The sequence below is a fragment of the Pseudoliparis swirei genome, chromosome 21, assembly GCF_029220125.1.
Source record: "Pseudoliparis swirei isolate HS2019 ecotype Mariana Trench chromosome 21, NWPU_hadal_v1, whole genome shotgun sequence".
Taxonomy (NCBI): domain Eukaryota; kingdom Metazoa; phylum Chordata; class Actinopteri; order Perciformes; family Liparidae; genus Pseudoliparis; species Pseudoliparis swirei.
The window spans coordinates 12444066-12461668 of record NC_079408.1 but is presented as its reverse complement, the minus strand read 5'-3'; positions in this window follow the sequence as shown (position 1 = coordinate 12461668).

Below are 17603 nucleotides of genomic sequence, written 5' to 3'. Positions count from 1 at the left end.
GGCGAGTGCAGACGAGATCAATAAAGACGTGTGTTTATTGGATCTGGGCGAGCTGTGACAGAGCCGGGCCCCGGGAGTGGAACACTGGCGTGTAATCTTGCACTGTTCTCTCTCGCTCTCGCTCCCCGCGGTGCGGCGAACGCCTCGGGCCACGAAGAAGCGTGCAATATACCGGCGTGGGTGTGGGAATGGCAGCCGGTGGAAACGAGGGAAGTAAATGAGGACCTCGGGGTGTCGTAGGTTCTGCTGGTGGGCCGCAGGACCGCCGTTACTGGAAGAACTAAGGGAGTACCGGAGTTTGGAGCACATCCGTTGTAGCTGTGTGCCGTAGTGTGTTGTGTTCCATGTCTCCGTTAGCTAAACGTTAGCTGGAACAGTCCATTCTTGCGTAGTGGGGAGTGTACGACAGTGGCTCAATTAGGGCACGGCTACATTCGTCTGCTGATGCCCGCTGGCCATTAGACGGATGCCGGTATTGATGCTTGTGATTATCCCTCCGCTAGACGCACCATTGGTTAATCCAAACGCAGCCAAAAAGACCATTTGTTAGAGAAAATAAACAGACTTTTTGACACGAACTACGTCGAACGTTTTATTTGTGTAATAAATAAGTGGTTTATTATTCATTTTCGTTATGCTCGGCCTCGTCCACAAGAAGTAAGTGAGCCGGATGACAATAGAAGGATCTGGAAATTGAGACAAATGGAGCTGCATCGACCGTACGTCAGCCACGCCGCTCCGCGGAGGCCTGCTGGGGGAATTAGCGAGGGATTGGGTTCTGCGCTTATTCTACACGGCGGGTTGCCAACGAGTCTGAGTCAGAACGTGATGCAGGTCTCCAAATAGGCCCGCCGTACATATCCGCAGACCGAAAGGACCCAATCAAGTCGTCAAGAAAGTGCGGGAACAAAACGTCATTCAATGAAATAGAAACAGAAAGGGGAGGATCTCACCTAGCTCTGGGATTTTCTTAAAGAATATATATTTCCTATTTTTTTTCTTATATAATAATTTCATCAACATATAAATAACAACAAAATAAAACCAGAATTGGATATATATATATATATATATATATATATATATATATACATACATACAATTAAAGTAAAACCAGAATTTATACATAACAATTCAGGTTTTACTTGGATTTTATTTTATTTTTAATATATATATATATGTATGTATAAAATATATAAAATTCAAGTAAAACAAGAATTTATGGATACAAATTCTGGTTTTACTAAGTTGTTATTTCTTTTTATTTCTTTTGATGAAAGTATTTATTTAATATTGATCAACAGACTTATTTCATTAATGTGACATTGTGTTTACCGGTAGGTGACTTTTATTTTTAAATCAGTTGTCCCGTGTAATGCCTTATGTGCTCGACCGTCTCCCAGCACAGCTTCTGACCTCTGTTTCTGTTTTTCTTTTTTTAAAGACATCATATCCTGACCCTTTAATTGTAAAACACAAACATAAATCAAAGGTACCCACTAAAAACATGTGTAAGTGAATTTGTAAAATCGTTGCTTAGATCACCTATGAAGACAACTCACTTAAAACAAGAATCCATCTGAAGCTGTTTAGATTTGTGTTGAATTTTAGTGTTTAAAAATAGTTTTATGTGACATAAACAAAGCATTTGTGGAGATACGATCTACTACTTTGTAAAAACCATTTAGTTTTGTATCAATCTGGTGCGCTTTAAGAGCCAAATTAATTGAACAATGGTGCGCGAGTAAAACTATTTAACCATAAACACACAGGTCGTAAAGATATGGATGGTGGCTCCATGTCTGAAGACGGGTCAGAGGACAGTCCGTCTGAGGGCGGGAAGAGACGGACCCCGACACCTTCACCCCCCCCCCCCCCCCCCCCCCATCGATATCATTGTCGCCATGCGGCTCACACTCAAGCGAAGCTGCCCTTTCCGACTGCCCTCGAACACGTCTGCCCAAAATGTCTCATTGAATATTTGATGTGTGCGCCACGTCTAATGATGCCAGAGGCCCCGGCGCATGGCTCCGATTATTCAGGCTCCCGCCGCTGAGTCACCGAGGCCACCACGGAGGGGCCGCCGGGCCTCCTGCTCTCCTCCACTTCCCTCCTTTGCCTCCTCGCCTCCTCCCCCCTCGGCCCATGCCGTCACCGCATGTGACCTTTGCGCCTGCCGAGCCTTTTTTTCTTCTTCGCCGGAGACAACTTTCTCCCTCTTCTGCACTCCTTCTCTCCTCTTTACGGCCGCCTGCCTCTCGGCGACATTAAAGTGTTGATTGCGCGTCTGTGGGTCGTAAATTGATGTCGGCAGAACGCAGAGTGTGCAGCGGTACGGGAGAGCGGTGTTTAAATGACTGTCACCCCGCTGTTAAGATGTGGAATGCCTCCACGGCTTTGTCACAAAGCACCTCTGTGAATATGCAGAGCGGCTACGATGATGTGTGATTTACACACAGTGTGTGTGTGTGTGTGTGTGTTTTACATTTAAATGAAAGAGAACGCGTAAAAGAGCCCATTCTCCTCAACCCCCTGTTGCTCCATAGCAGCTCGTCTACACGGGGTGATGCCGAGCTGAAAACACACACACACACACACACAAATACACACACACATATACATATATAGCTCTTTTGAATAAAAGACGACTGCAGCGACGCGTTGTTCCCACAAAGCCACCATGAGTGCATGAGCGCGTGCGTATTTATATATATATATATATCTATATATATATATATGTATATATATATATGTATAGTCCATGCTCGCACTTAGCATGTCCTGAGAGTGTGTTTCTGGCCGCATGCCCCTGAGCTATAGGGGTTGCTGTTCTCTCTCTCTCACACACACACTCACACACACACGGATAAATAGTGTAGGGGAAAAGCGTATTCCGTCCATATCGGCACGCATGAGCAGTCCCCTTTATCTCCAGCTCAACGCTCAGGTGCAGTGAACTGGGAGAGGGTAACGACAATAATGGGGGGGGGGTGGGTAATTTTGTATTTCCTCCTCGTTATGCTCGTTTTGGATGGCAGATGTGACAGCGAATGAAAACGAGCGGCGGCGTATTCCCCCAGAAGAAGACCCTCATTGCTCTCGACTGACTGCCAATCCGTGAAATGGCTGCAAGTTTTCTCTTTAGCCCTCCTGTTACCTTAGGGTCAATTTGACCCCATTCAATGTTTAACCCTCCTGTTACCTTTATATTTACTGACATATTTTACCCTTGGGGTCAATTTGACCCCAGCAATTAAAACCTCCAGAAAATTATTAGAATTAATATTGTTTCCCAAGTTTAAGTGTGAGGTACTTTATGTTTGTTTGTTGACTACCTAAATAGCCCTTTAAAAATATAAAAAAGTTGATATTTCTTATATGTTTGACACAGTGAAAAACAGCCTGGGGTCAAATTGACCCCAAAGAACACCGACGTTAAACATTGAATGGGGTCAAATTGACCCGAAAGGTAACAGGAGGGTTAAAGGCGGCGGTCCAACACTTTGCCCACGTTGTTGTCTTCTTCCTCACCCTTTCCTCCGGACAGAAGCCAGCGGAGCACTCTGTCGAAAAATGTTCATCCTGTCCTCTCCTGCAAACTTGAAAAGCATCCTAACCCCCCACACACACACACACACACACACACCGGCTAATCTGTATGCTTTTCAAAAGAGGCTTAAAAATCCCCCGGTCTGCCTGCGTGCCAACATAATGAATCCCAGCCATATTTCACACAGCACTTTGATTTGGCTTTTGTCACCCAATCACGAGAGAGCGTGTGTGCGTGGGTGCGTGTGTGTTTATTGAGTACGAGTTAAGTGGGAAATTATGCAGATGTTGATATTGGGGGTTTGTCGGCAGGATAAAACGTCGCCGGAATGGATCCCGACGTTTCTGAACCAAAACATTCAATGTGGCGCATTTTGCTGATTAAAAACTGCATTCTCACTTACGTTTAGGTTCAGGGTTCAGGTTCAGTGAAGGATCACGCTTTGGGGTCAAAGGAAGCGCGTCACTTTTGGTTTCACGCGGTACATAAAACGTCGCTCTCCTGGTCGAGTGTTTCCTCCGTCTATCTATCTACGTTTCATAATTAGTGTTAACGTACGGTTCCAGCGATAGTTTCTTCTTATTATTAACGCAAAAGAAAAGTGCATCAGCAGTGGCGGCCACAGGGTCCGGGCACAGCGTCTATCTCAGAGCCAAGTGTTTCCTTTCAGTCTCCGCCACAGTCGCCACGTGGCCGCTGCAGACGGGGGGGGGGGGGGCTAAAATAACCTCCTTTGCTTTGAAAATCCTTCGTTTAGAATTTTGTTTTGCTCTCAATTATTTATTCCTTAACCTTTCAAGACCATGTCAGCGAGCATCTGGCGGATTGCCCCCGAGCGATACACTGTTTCCCTGCTGGCTCCGGGGGCCCGTTCGCTGACCTCCGTCCTCACCGCGGACGGAGACGATCTCCCTCCAGGGATCGATAAAGAAAGAGTTATTCTTTTAGTATTCTTTTATTATATCTGGTTCTGAATTTCCAGACTTAGTTTCGGTGCGACTGCGCTTATATCTGAATGTTGCCTTCAGCCATCCAGAGGGGTTTTCATCACGTAAAACAATCTCAACTGGGAACTTTTCTTTCTGTCTTTTTAATTTTTTACTCTTTCGCGGGAGGGTTTTGGTACACCGACATTAACCGGGGAGCAGATACCTCTAAAATCTCTCTGAGACGACTCGCTCCTTAGCATTAGCGTCAGAATAATGCCGTCAATATGGAAAAAAGAACGTGTTCTCTGATTTCAATTAAACTCAACTCAATTAAACTCAACTCAATTAAACTCAAAGAAACAAAATATTCCGTTTCCTTCCCCGTCCCTCTGCTGCGGCCCTTTGTGGTCAGTCTATTATTCGTGGAGACTTCAAATATTTTTGCTTTGGGCAAATGTGAATTTGCAGAAGCCTTGTGTTGAGAAAGGCTGCGCTATTTTTAGTTTCTACCTCGCCCTCCTCCTCCTCCTTTCCTGCTCTCCACTTTCTCTGCTCTTCACCTCTGTCCATCCTTTTATTATTCTGAGGAGGGCTCCCCTCCCCACTGACACACACCCCTGTGCACAGAGGTACAACTGAGGCCTTACAGTTCACCTCAACACCCCTGTGTGTGTGTGAGTGTGTGTGTGTGTGTGTGTGTGTGTCTGAGTCTCTAAGAAAAGAGCCAAGAGAGATGGATTGATTTACCTTGACAGATATGCTTCAAATCACTCCCCCCCCCCCCCCCCAACCCGCCCCAGCTGCGTGTTCACAGCTGCTCTCGTAAGCACAGCGGAGGCTTTGAAGCGTTGGAGCTGGACCAGAACCTCATGGCAACCCATCCAATCAGTGGCATTTCACACACAGAAAAATAAAAATAAAAAAATAGAGAAAATGGTGGCAATAGAGAAAAAGTCAAAAGTCAGTGAGGTCGGTCCTCTGGGTGCAATGAGTGGATGGAAAAAAGAAGAAAAAAATGCGATGCCGATCTATCCGAGGCCGGTGGGTTGATTGTGTGACCCCGGTCCACGCTGGAATTGTAGGATTCAATAGGAACCCTGTGGGAGGCGGAGGAGGAGGCTACAAACAGGACGGCGCTGCCGCCTGTGTGCCGGGGTCGGCGCGGGACGGAGGTCGTGATTAATTCAGCGTGATGAAAAAAAATCCCGCTCTCACATTCAACCTCGCCTCGTACATCAAAAGTGTCACACAGTTGTTGATTAATGATTTAATCAGCCCCGCAAATTAAACCTCAGTCGGACCCACCGGGGGAACACGGGGCGCATGACATCACCGGTGATGGGGAGGGGCGGGGGGCGGGGGGGGAGGGGATCATTTGAGTAAAATATTCATGGAACTTTATTTGTTTGCTCACTTGGATAATCCAATCGAGAAGCTCTGAGGATGGGCGAGTTGAATGAGTGCGTGGGCGAGGAGGGGCGGGGCCTGGGACACACCAGACCCCCACAAGGATGAAAGGTACCCGCTGCTAACGTTCGCCACCTGAAGATCAAGTGCACAAGGAAGGATCTGAAGGGAAACAAGTGGCCGTGGACGCCATGCTTATTATTATCATGATATAACATGCTCATTACTTCCGCTTGGCGCTCTGATGCTGGATGGACCGCTGCAGTGTACGGCTGTTCTTTAAAGGGCTAGTTCAAAGGTTCAGTGATGAATTAGAGGCAAAGAGGGAGAGGTAAAAAATCCTCAGATGAACCTGTTTGATGGGCTGAGGTCTGATAGTGAAGAGCCGCATTGTTCCATGAGTCGTGCATCATGTCTTTGTTCAATCAAGCCCTCCGGCTCCTCCCCAGCACTCATTTGCAGCCTCCGAGTCGATCCGTCTCCTTCTGTTTGCCGTCCTCGGTCTCTTCCTCTCTGACTCATTTCCACTCGTCTCTCTTCTCTCCTCTCTCTCTCTCTCTGTCTCTTTAATCTAATCCCTCTGCACATGCACTGCTGCACTGGCTTCGGCCTTCTTAGCAGTGGGGAGAAGAAAAAAAGAAGAAGCAGCAGGAGGGAGAGCAAGTGGTGGGCGGAGGGGGGAAAGAACGAGTGTGTGTGTGTGTGGGGGGGGGGGTAAACGGGGTGAAAGAAAAAGACAAAATGATTGCAGTCAGAAAGAGGAGCAAAGATAAAGCGGGCTAAGACAGAGGCAGGTTGCGTCACAGCTCCAATCAGATATGATAGAGAGAGAGGGGGGGGGGGCAGGGGGGTGGGAGAGGGGGAGAGAGAGAGGGGGAGAAAGAGGGGGGGAGAGAGAGGGGGAGCAGAGGATTGATGGGTTTAGGAGGCGGAAAGCCATAAAGAGCCAGAGGTCTATTAAAGGTGGAGTGTTGGGACGTACGCGGGTGCAGTGGTGATTTAAATTAAAGGTGTGTGTGTGTGTGTGTGTGTGTGTGTGCGTGTGGTCTTTGTGCATCTTCCTCTATGTGTATGTGTCCCCATGGGGTGTGTCTATTATTTATTTCTTTTTGGACTTGTGATGCATTTCTGTATTTGATGCGTATATCTGAGTCAGTCTGCCTATTTATGTTGTGTGTGTGTGTGTGTGTGTGTGTGCGCGCTCCGAGCCTCTGACTAAATTAAATTTCCTTGTAACGCTCGTCCTATTTATTCTTTTCCTTCTTGTTCTTGAGTGAACCTGCAGAAAACCATGCACATAAAGACATATGCTTTCCAGATTGAAGCCGTCCTGCCAGACGTCTTTTCTTTTCTGTTTTGGTCCACTGCAGTTATTTATTTATTTATTTATTTATTTTCACTGCCAATAAATAAATACTGTGCACGCTGAAAATATAAAACAGATGCCGGAGGGACGGAGGGGAGGTCTGGTGGTCGCTGCTGGTTTAATGGGGAATCTATTATTTCTGAGGCCCCCTGCTGGCCCCCGGAGCACACACCTGTTTTTACCTCCGATCACGACGTGGGATCACAGGTATTGGTTTTCTCCAATCAGATTACGTGTCATCAACTTCCTGCTTCGCCAGAAGAAATGGAAGCCATTGGGGAGAAAGAGAGGCGGGCATCCAGAGAGGAGGAGGAGGAGGAGGAGGAAAATGTCGCCAGAGAGGAGGCTACTTGAGGTTAGCTGATGCATTCGAGTTCCTTTCAGAAAAGAAGGATTTCTCTGAATTGCCGTATTTCTTCAATGGACGTCCCGTTTCCTCTCCGCCCTCGGACCATTCCCAGGATGGACCACGCGGAGCTTGTTGAGCAATAAGTCCACCGAGTGCCCTTCAACCTGGAGAGCCCAAACCTTCGCCCGCCAGCGTCCTCGGGCGCCCCCTCACAGGTCCTCCACGCCGGCCGAGTTATCATTATCATCTTTACACGAGGAGGTAAACGTGCGCTACTTGCTAATCAAACCGGCGCCATCTTGACTCCGAGCCTCTCTCTCTAACTCTCGGTGTAAACCACTCGTGGGCTGACGGGGTTTGGCATCAAGTGCAGGTCTGAGGTGTGTGTGTGTGTGTGTGTGTGTGTGTGTCTCCCAGCACATCTCGCAAGCATTTTGCCAGAGGCGAGAACACCGAGAGTTCATGAAGACCGGCAGAGCGAGCTCCATTCGGCCCACCGGAGCTCTCCAGGGAATCTGACGCACGTGTGTCTGTTTTTTTTTTGGAACAGGCAGCGAAAAGATGGGTTTAAAAAAAGAGTCAACTGCACCCACATGGACACAGATACTTCTGACACGGAGCCAAGAAGAAATACTCGAGAATACCAAGCGGGGACGATTAATATCAGCCAGAATTAATGAGGCGGGCCATAATAATGTACCTATAGTTCTATGTCTGTCTTTTGTGTGTGTGTGTGTGTGCGTGTGTGTGTGTGTGTGTGGTTGTGTGATAAGACAGTTCTAATTCCCTCACGCACTGCAGTGTGCTCACATATGGAGGACAGAACATTTCTGAAGTATAAATTAATAAACAAATAAATGCATAAATAAATGCTTAAATAAATGTATAAATAAAATAAATAAATACAGGAATGAATAATCAAATGCTTAACTTTAAATGAATAAATAAATAAATACAAGAATAAAAAAATTAATGCTTAAATAAATGTATAAATCAATGAATACAAGAATAAATAAATAAATGCTTAAGTACATCTATAAATTAATAAATACATAAATAGATATAAGTTATACCTAAACTGGACATCATTAAATACATTTATTTCTACATTTCTGTATTTCTTCATTTATTTATGTCTCTATTTATGTGTCCACACATATTTCTTCATTTATTTATTTATTACTGTATTTATTCATGTCTTTATTTGTACTTAAGTCATTCTCTGTCCTCCATACTTACAGGCCGCTGGACGTTATGTAACAACCTGCTGTTTCACTGCACTGACATCCAATGACACACACACACACATCAGTTTAATAAACAGCAGTACTATCTGTTATCTGAAAAGCCCCCCCCCCCACCCTTGCGTTCACCGGTGGCCTTTTCAAACCCTGCACATGCACTCAGCTTGATGTTTCTATTAATTTGTCTTTTTTTTTGGATAATATTTAAGTGATCATACTCACACTACACACGCAACCGCAATCTCCCTGCATGTCCGTCTCTCCATTCACCGTGTTGATGCACTTTGTGTGTGGAGAAAAAGAAAGAAGAAGAAGCTATTTGCAAAAGCAATTGCACTCCCACGTATCACAATTTCTTCTTTTTCTCAGCTCCTACAAAGTGTGTGTGTGTGTGTCTGTGTGTGTCTGTGTGTGGGTGAGGGGGGGGGGGCGTTGATAGGTGGAAAAGAGCGAGCAATGGCGTGTCACGACACGGTGGAACTCGCTGCTTGTTTTCAGACTGACATAAGGTTTGCACGGTCTTTATCGCCTCGTCCTTAAATATATTGCATAATGAACACCTCACGGCGACTTCGCGGCTGACGTGAGATGTCTCTATGCTCTCTCTCTCTCTCTCTCTCTCTCTCTCTCTCCGCCTGCTCTGGTCGCCTGGCTCGCCCTCGTGTTTGGGGCGGCAGCTTTAATTTCTTAACGAAAGACGCTGCTTCCTCCCCGCTAGCTGTCGCTGAGAGGCAACGCGCTCATATCCAAGTGAGCAATAACAAGGGCGATGCAGCCGGACGGTCAGGCTGTGTGTGTGTGTGTGTGTGTGTGTGTGTGTGTGTGTAGTGTACACAGAACTCGTAAACAACGATCCAACACGGGACCAGACAGGACCCCAATCAAATCAATGCAGGTTCAACATTTATCGCCCCCGTCCGATGTGTGTGTGTGTGTGTGAGGGGAGCCAGATCGATGCACATGGGGGGCTGACGGAATAATGACCTGTCCTCTTTTCTCACCAGCCCCCCCACACACACACATTCCTCCCCTCTAGCTCTTCTTCTAACATACACTTCACTTACTCGTATTCATCCCTCCCTTATTCACCCTTTTCCCCCCCTCTCTCTCTCTCTCTCTCTCTCTCTGCCTCCCTCTTCACACCGGTCCAGGAATAACTCCTCTCTGTTGCCTCTAATCTCACAGATTTTCCTCCCTCCGTTCCATCTTTCCTTCGCCTCTCTTCATTCAGCGGAGATTTTTCGTCTCTCTTTGTTGCCGACCCGTCCTTCTCTCTCTCTCTCTTTCATTTCCCTCTATTTCTGTGTGTAATGTAATTCTGTTTCTCCGAGCGACCCCTTCCCCATCCCACTCCCAGCCCACCATAACTCAAACAGTCCCATTCTTTGATGCATCATTCATGGTTTTGTTCCCTAATGCACTCTCTATCTCTTTCACCGGCACACTATCAAATCTTCATCATCCGCTTTTATCTGGTTTCCCGGCCCCCCCCCCCCCCCTCTTTTCTCCCCCTCTCTTGCACTGCCTTGCCTTGGTTCTTCTCTCTCTGTCTCTCTCTTGCTGCTGCTTCCTGCCACTTTCTATTTCTATCCATGCAGCAGAGCTCAGTCTCTCACTTCATCCCTGCTCTCTCTACCCTTTTTTCCCTGAATGCTCCCTCCCACCCAGTCTCCCTCTCATCCCCTTCTCCATCACTTTAACTTTTCTCTCCCATTTCTTCCTTCCCATCCCCCCCCCCCCTCCGAATCCCCGTCATCCCCTGATGTGTGTGACTGGGTGCTAATGCCCAGGTCTCAGTAATGGGATAATCCTTTACATCAGAGCTGCAGCATTAGGAGAACACGTGACTCTAAAAGCCAAACGTCACCATGGCAACAACCTCCCGTCTCTACATCACACACCTTCCCGACATGAATGCGCACATGTGTGTGTGTGTGCGCGCTGTGAATACGACTGTGTGTGTGTCATCATCAAGGCCGCGCCTCACATCCCATTTTGTTCCTCTCGGGCCGAGCGGCGCTGTCGCAGGAGACGAACGGCGCGTCGGGAAGCACACGCGTGTTGTGTGGCGTGTGTATAAATATCATGCTAAGCCCGGGGGGCTATTAAGCCGGTGTCACCGGGGGTCTTTAAGTGCAAGAGGAACGGGTTTTGCAGGCAGTGTGTGTGCAGATACAATCGTGTTATATATGTGCTGCCCTGCACGTGTTTTTTTGTCTTTCCACCTGCAATGACAAGATGTGTGTGTGGACACACACACACACACACACACACACACACACACACACACACGGCCAGGGCTAAAACACACGCCAGAGCTAAAACATCTGGGCTCGCCATGATTGTCTGCGGGGGGGAGGGGTTGATATTAGGGCTGCAACAACGAATCGATAAAATCGATAAAAAATCGATTATTAAAATAGTTGGCAACGAATTTCATTATCGATTCGTTGTGTCGCGCGATTATTACGGCGCTCAATAAGTAACGGAGTGTAAACAAAGTTGAGTTGAGCGCAGAGCGGCGCAGGAGAAACAAGAGCGAGGGAGGGAGAGACGGATCACTGTGTTGTGAGAGCCAATCAGCGCTGAGCTGCTCCTCTGTTGATGAATCTAATTGGCTGCTGCTCACGTGGCGCTGGATGAGGAAGTCATTCACGTCGTCGGAGACATTCACGGAGCTAAGTGCGCCTCCGGGTGACGTTATGAACCCAGACACCAGGGCGCTACATGTCACGACGTGTGTGGCATTTCCACAAGAGGATAACGTAGAAAACGTGGTTATTTATTCCGTGACGGATAGCGGAAAATATCTTTCCACGGAGAAAGGCAATGGAGATAAACCACGACGCCACACGCTGTGAGCGCTGCGCGTGCAGACAACATTTAACGGAGCGGAGCAGCGTGTACGCTCTGATCGCTCTTTTAATGAAGTATCGATACTAAAAATATGCTAAATCACATCGTGTTTAACGTACGGGTACTTTGTTAGCATCGCTACACCGTGCAGCGTGACGGCAGCGGATGTAGCGGACTAACATTCAAGCTAACCTAACTTCCCAAACGCTGTGGACATCTGAACGCTGATTGGCCGAGACGCGACACGTCCATCAAAGATGTTTTATTGTGAAGAGCAACACTTCACATTTTTTCCGCGTCTCACTGTAATCTCAACGGCAGCGGGCCAGATGAAAACAATAATAAATCGGAACGTGTCTCTGATATTGTTCAGGGGGCCGGTCCACATGGGGACCACTGCTCAGGAGAGGAAAGCTGTCAGTCTGTTTGTGACGGTTCATCACCATGGTGACCAGTGGGTCTCCAGGATCTTTCCATGACTTTAAACCACATTTCCATGATTAAACATCATATACGTGACAAAGTGAGAAGATGTAGTATTTAAACTAACAATGAGAATTCCAAAGCATACCGTATATATACCGTTGAATAAAACAAATTTGCATTACTTCTCTAAATATTTTGGGATTTTTTTTTTTTCAATTACTTTTCTAGGCCTGCTAATAGCCATTTAAAAATTCCATGACTTTTCCAGGTTTTCCATGACCGTACGGACCCTCTTTTGAATAAAGGGTTGAAAATTAAAGTTTTTTTTTATTTTTATCCGATTAATCGATTAATCGATAAAATAATCAACCGATTAATCGATTATCAAAATAATCGTTAGTTGCAGCCCTAGCTGATATGTTACTTTGACTGTCCACCTGTGCCCAGAATAGCTCTGGGGAGAAACACACACACACACAATCTCTCCGCTGCACCTGCTTTTGAGCCTCAGATAACTGTGAAGTGGAGGCCACACAGTCACGGGTGGGGGGGAGAAAGAGTAGCAATGGATCGCGGGGAGCTGGGAAGTGTGTGTGCATCTGTGTGTGTGTGTGTAAGTGTGTGTGTGTTTTGACTATATGAGGCCACTTGTCATGGAAACCTGAGTCGTTTGTGTGTTCATGTGTTTTTTGTACGTGTTTGAGAAAGCAACTATAATATGTATATAATATGTATGTACATATGTGTATGTATGTGTGTGTGTGTGTGTGTGACCGTATTCGTGTGTGTATGTGTGAGACTGTATATGTGTGTGTGTGTGTGTCAGTGTGTGTGACTGTATGTGTGTGTCTGTGTGCATGTGTGTATGTACATATGTGTGTGTGTGTGTGTGAACGCACTTGTTGTGTCTGCATGCATTCACCGTACATTTCCTTTTCACCACAAATTCTTCAGCGATGTACCCCACGATGCGAAAATGTGTGTTTGTGTGTGTGTGTGTGTGTTTGTGTTTGTGTGTGTGTTTGTGTGTGTGTTCTTGGCACATTGTGTTTGTTTCACACGTAAAACAAAATGTAAATCGCAACCGCCGCATGACGAACCCCGAGTGTCCCTCTCGTGCTCGTCTCCCTCCACGCCGCTCCCTCTGGATGCGTGCGCTCGTGACGGAGGCGTGTTGACCGGCAGACACTCCATCACGGAGGCCGAGTGAGTAATGGCTGCCGCTTTGTGCACAGGGCCCGCGCCCACCCATCATGCATCAGTTCAAGATAACATGATCGACTGGGCGTTGGTTTCGATTTAGCGTGTCACCGGTCAGTATAAGGAGCCCTGGGCAGCGGGGGGGAGGGAGGAGGATGGAGGATGAGGAGGAGGAGGAGAGGGAGAAGGAGGAGGATGGAGGAGGGAGAGGACGATGGATGGAGAAGGAGATGGAGGAGGAGATGGAGGAGGATGGAGTAGGAGGATGGAGGAGGAAGAGGATGAGGATGGAGAAGGAAGAGGAGGAGGAGGATGGAGTAGGAGGATGGAGGAGGAAGAGGAGGAGGATGGAGGAGGAGATGGAGGAAGAAGAGGAGGAGGATGAGGAGGAGGAGCAGGAGGAGGAGGAGGAAGAGGAAGAGGAGGAGGAGATGGAGGATGGAGGAGGATGAGGAGGAGATGGAGGAGGAAGAGGAGGAGGATGAGGAGGAGCAGTAGGAGATGGAGGAGGAGGATGGAGGAGGAAGAGGAGGAGGATGAGGAGGAGCAGGAGGAGATGGAGGAGGAGGAGGAGGAGGAAGAGGAGGAGGAGATGGAGGTAAATCTACCTAAACTACTAAACAGCAAAGTTGACTCTTCGACAAATAAACACACACACACACACACACACGCACGCACACACCCACACGCACACCCACATGCACACACACACACACACGCCAAGGTACCACTGTAGCTGGTGTTCAGCGCTTTGAGGATGAACCCCCCCCCCCCCGGTCTGAAGCCGGCGTACTTACAGCCGGAGTTTCAAGGCCGCCGTGGAGCTTTATGATGATGACTGATGCGTGTCATAATTTACCGCCACTTCACCGCTTCCAGGTTGCGGATAATGGCGGGGATTAAGGTGCAGCAGGTGGAGGAGGGGGGGGGGGGAGTCAGGGACTCTTGGCACGAGGGTACTCCGCGCGGCTCACATCCGAAAACCAGCTCCCATTTGGTGATAATCGGCGTATTATGCATCTTCCGGCGGTGGAACAAAAATTCAACGTGAAGGAGGTCGGGGCTCAGAACTCGTTCTTCACAGAGAACATTTTCTTTTCCATCTCTTTGGTTCCGACTCGTTGCCGCTGCCTTCTAGCCTCTAATGAAAAACCACGTCACCGCCGGTACCACGCGCAGCAGGGACCGGGACTCCAGACTAATCAGGAATATTGTATTATCGCTGATAACGAAGGGTTGTATGTGGTTATATCAAAAAAAATAGTATTGTGTTTTTCGTGATGTGTTCAAATGTAATCTCGTGAATATTGTGCAAGAAACTCGAAAATAGGCTAAAAAAAATCTTTAAAAAGATATTAATGTAGTTTAAATTGAAGTAATTGGGATTTATTGTTACATGTTTGTTTCTCAGAGATATCAAATTATTTGTTACTGTATTTATATTTATTATTATGTTATTAATACTCCTATTACTCACATTGTCCTGTCATTTCATGCGGTCGATGTCACCTCGGGCCAGACGTAGAGACGATGAGGATCAGCGTCAACGTCACGAGCAAATCATAATTGCAAATATGGATTCTTTATATGGTATAATGCATTTATGTTGACTGAAGGGCTGACGGGTAATCTATGTGGACACCGGGGATGAAGTCGGGGTGCTGTTTAAACACCCCCGCCCGGCGCCGCCGCTGACCTTGACACGCCGACCCCTCGGGAATCATTCCACTCTAATGCGTAAAAAGCACAATGTTTAACTTATTCTCCGCTCGGCTCCGACTCCAAATCCCCGCCGGTCGTGACTGACCTTGGCGAGAGTAAATGTAATAGCATTATAAGCGTCGTCGTGGTGAGCGAGAGAGGGGGGGGGGGGGGCACTTGGCAGATCAGATTACTCCCCTAAAACATATTTACTCTCATGCCGACGTGCAGGTTGCGTGTCGCGCGACGGGTTTCGAATCCACGGGCGCCGCTCGGGCGCGAGGAAGTCGGCGGGCCGGCACCACGTGGTCACCACGCGGTCAAACGACCACCAGGGCTCTCGATCCAGTGTCAAACGTTTTATTGTTGTTCTTTGTGTCTGTCTCGTCTTTATTGCCTTTACTAGGTAGGTACACACACACAAATAATTAATAAATCAAATGTTTTATTATAAAAGTAACAAAAAATAAGTTATAATTGTTCATAGTCGTTATAAAAAAATGTTATAACAACAAATAACTACAAATAAATATGAATAAAATGTAATATAATTGTCTGATTTATGACAATAACCAAGAAATAAGAATAAAATTGAATATAATTTATGTTTTCTGTTTGATTTTTGTTCTAAAAATCTCAGAAAACACTTTGAATCTGTAGACTATTGCCTAATAGTCTTATTATTGCCTAATAGTTGTTTTATGGCCTAATAGTCTTATTATTGCCTAATAGTTGTTTTATGGCCTAATAGTCTTATTATTGCCATTTTCATGACAATTGTGTTACGATTAAAAAGTCGTGGATAAGAAGTCTTCTCACGATAAAATGAAGCACTATCCAGCTTCTAGCCTCAGGACCGTACTTCCCAGTCTACAGGAATTGCTTGCCTCCCCTATTTGTGAGGGGGCGACCCTGCGATGAGCGTCCGCAACAGCCACCAATGGGGGGGGAATCGGCAGTGGCTGGCAAGCCCATCTTAACTTGAACCTGGGCGGGGAGTTGAGGCGCTTAGCCTTTCGTATGGTGTGGGCACACTGGGATACACTGACTTTCGCAGGATCGAAAAAGCATTGCACACACACAAAAAAAAATTACCAAGTACTCATAGTGACACCCGTCTTTTTTTCAAAAAAAAATCCGCCGGCTGGAGAGGATGAAGGACGGATAATCCCTGATTATTGCTCATATACTGTAAGCCTAAATAAATATATTTATTACTTTTGAACAAAGGTTAAATGTTATTTCACAAATTTAAAAAAGTGCCCCCAATTTCTTTTTAAGTACCCCTGGATTTCAGTCAGTGGAGGAAAAAACTGCCTCCGAAAAAATATGTCAATATCCTACTCTGCGCCTCATTTTGTATAACATTCGACACAAAATAAACACACACACAGAGACATGTTGACATCTGTTTTCCTCATTTCATGCAAGAAGATGGACGCGTCACCCCGGGTGTCGGACCTCTCGAGTCACACAAGGCAATAACGTCCTCCTGCAGGCTCGTCTTCCCTCCCCCCACACACACACACACACACACACCTCCCACCCCTCCCCCCGGGCGTGCTCAGCTCCTCTTCGCCCTGCAGGCATTCTGTCCCTTTGAATCTTCACTGGCTTCTCCTCTTTCTTACTCGCAGAAGGCCAGAAAGGGACAGCGCTGGCTCTGTGTGTGTTTAAAAAATGATATATATATATATATATACTGTATATATATATATATATTTCTTTTGTAAGAGGTTTACGGGGAAATATCAAGCACACCGGCACGGGCCTCGTCAATCCTGACGCCCTGCGTTGGCCCTTGGTGGGAGCCCGGGGCCGTCTTCTTGTTTTAGGGCTCACACACATTTAGAACAATGGACTTTCATGACCTTTCAATGACTTTAAACCAAATGTTGTGAAACACATGCATGAAAAAGTGCGACGATGTCGTATTTATACAAAAAAAGAGAACTCCAAAGCATACAATATATCCAGCGTGAATGAAAATAAAGAATTTCCGTGACTTCCATTTCCATGACTTTTCCTGGTTTTCCGTGACCCGTACGACCCCTGTTGTTGTTTCCCCCACCCCGCTCCACACCGGCCCTCCTGGAACCTCCCTTCCAAATTGGCGACTGCCAAAAAAACGTGGTGATGTAGCACCGACTCACTCCGGCGGCGGCGGCGAGTGGATATTTCCCCCGTGCCACATGAGGCGCCGGCGCCCCGCAAGCGTTATTGTGACGGAGCGCTCGACGCGACGCTCTTTAACGGGAGACATCTCTCTTCTCTCTCTGCGTTCCCCATCTGCAGTTTGCCAAAGCGGTCCACGTTTAAGGGACTTCCGCGAGCACACATACACACACACACACACATATTCAGTCTGGGGCCCCGAGCAGGAGCCCTGAAGATATACGAATGAATCACGCATCACCGAGGCCGTTAAATCCCAGCGTCCACCCACCCTTAATCGGACCGTGGATTGCATGTTCCTGGCTCCGCTCCATTTATCAGCTTGAAGCACCATACGCGAGGAAAGGATGACGGGCTGGACATGGGGGGGGGGGGGTGGTGCATCATGGGTAAAGCATCA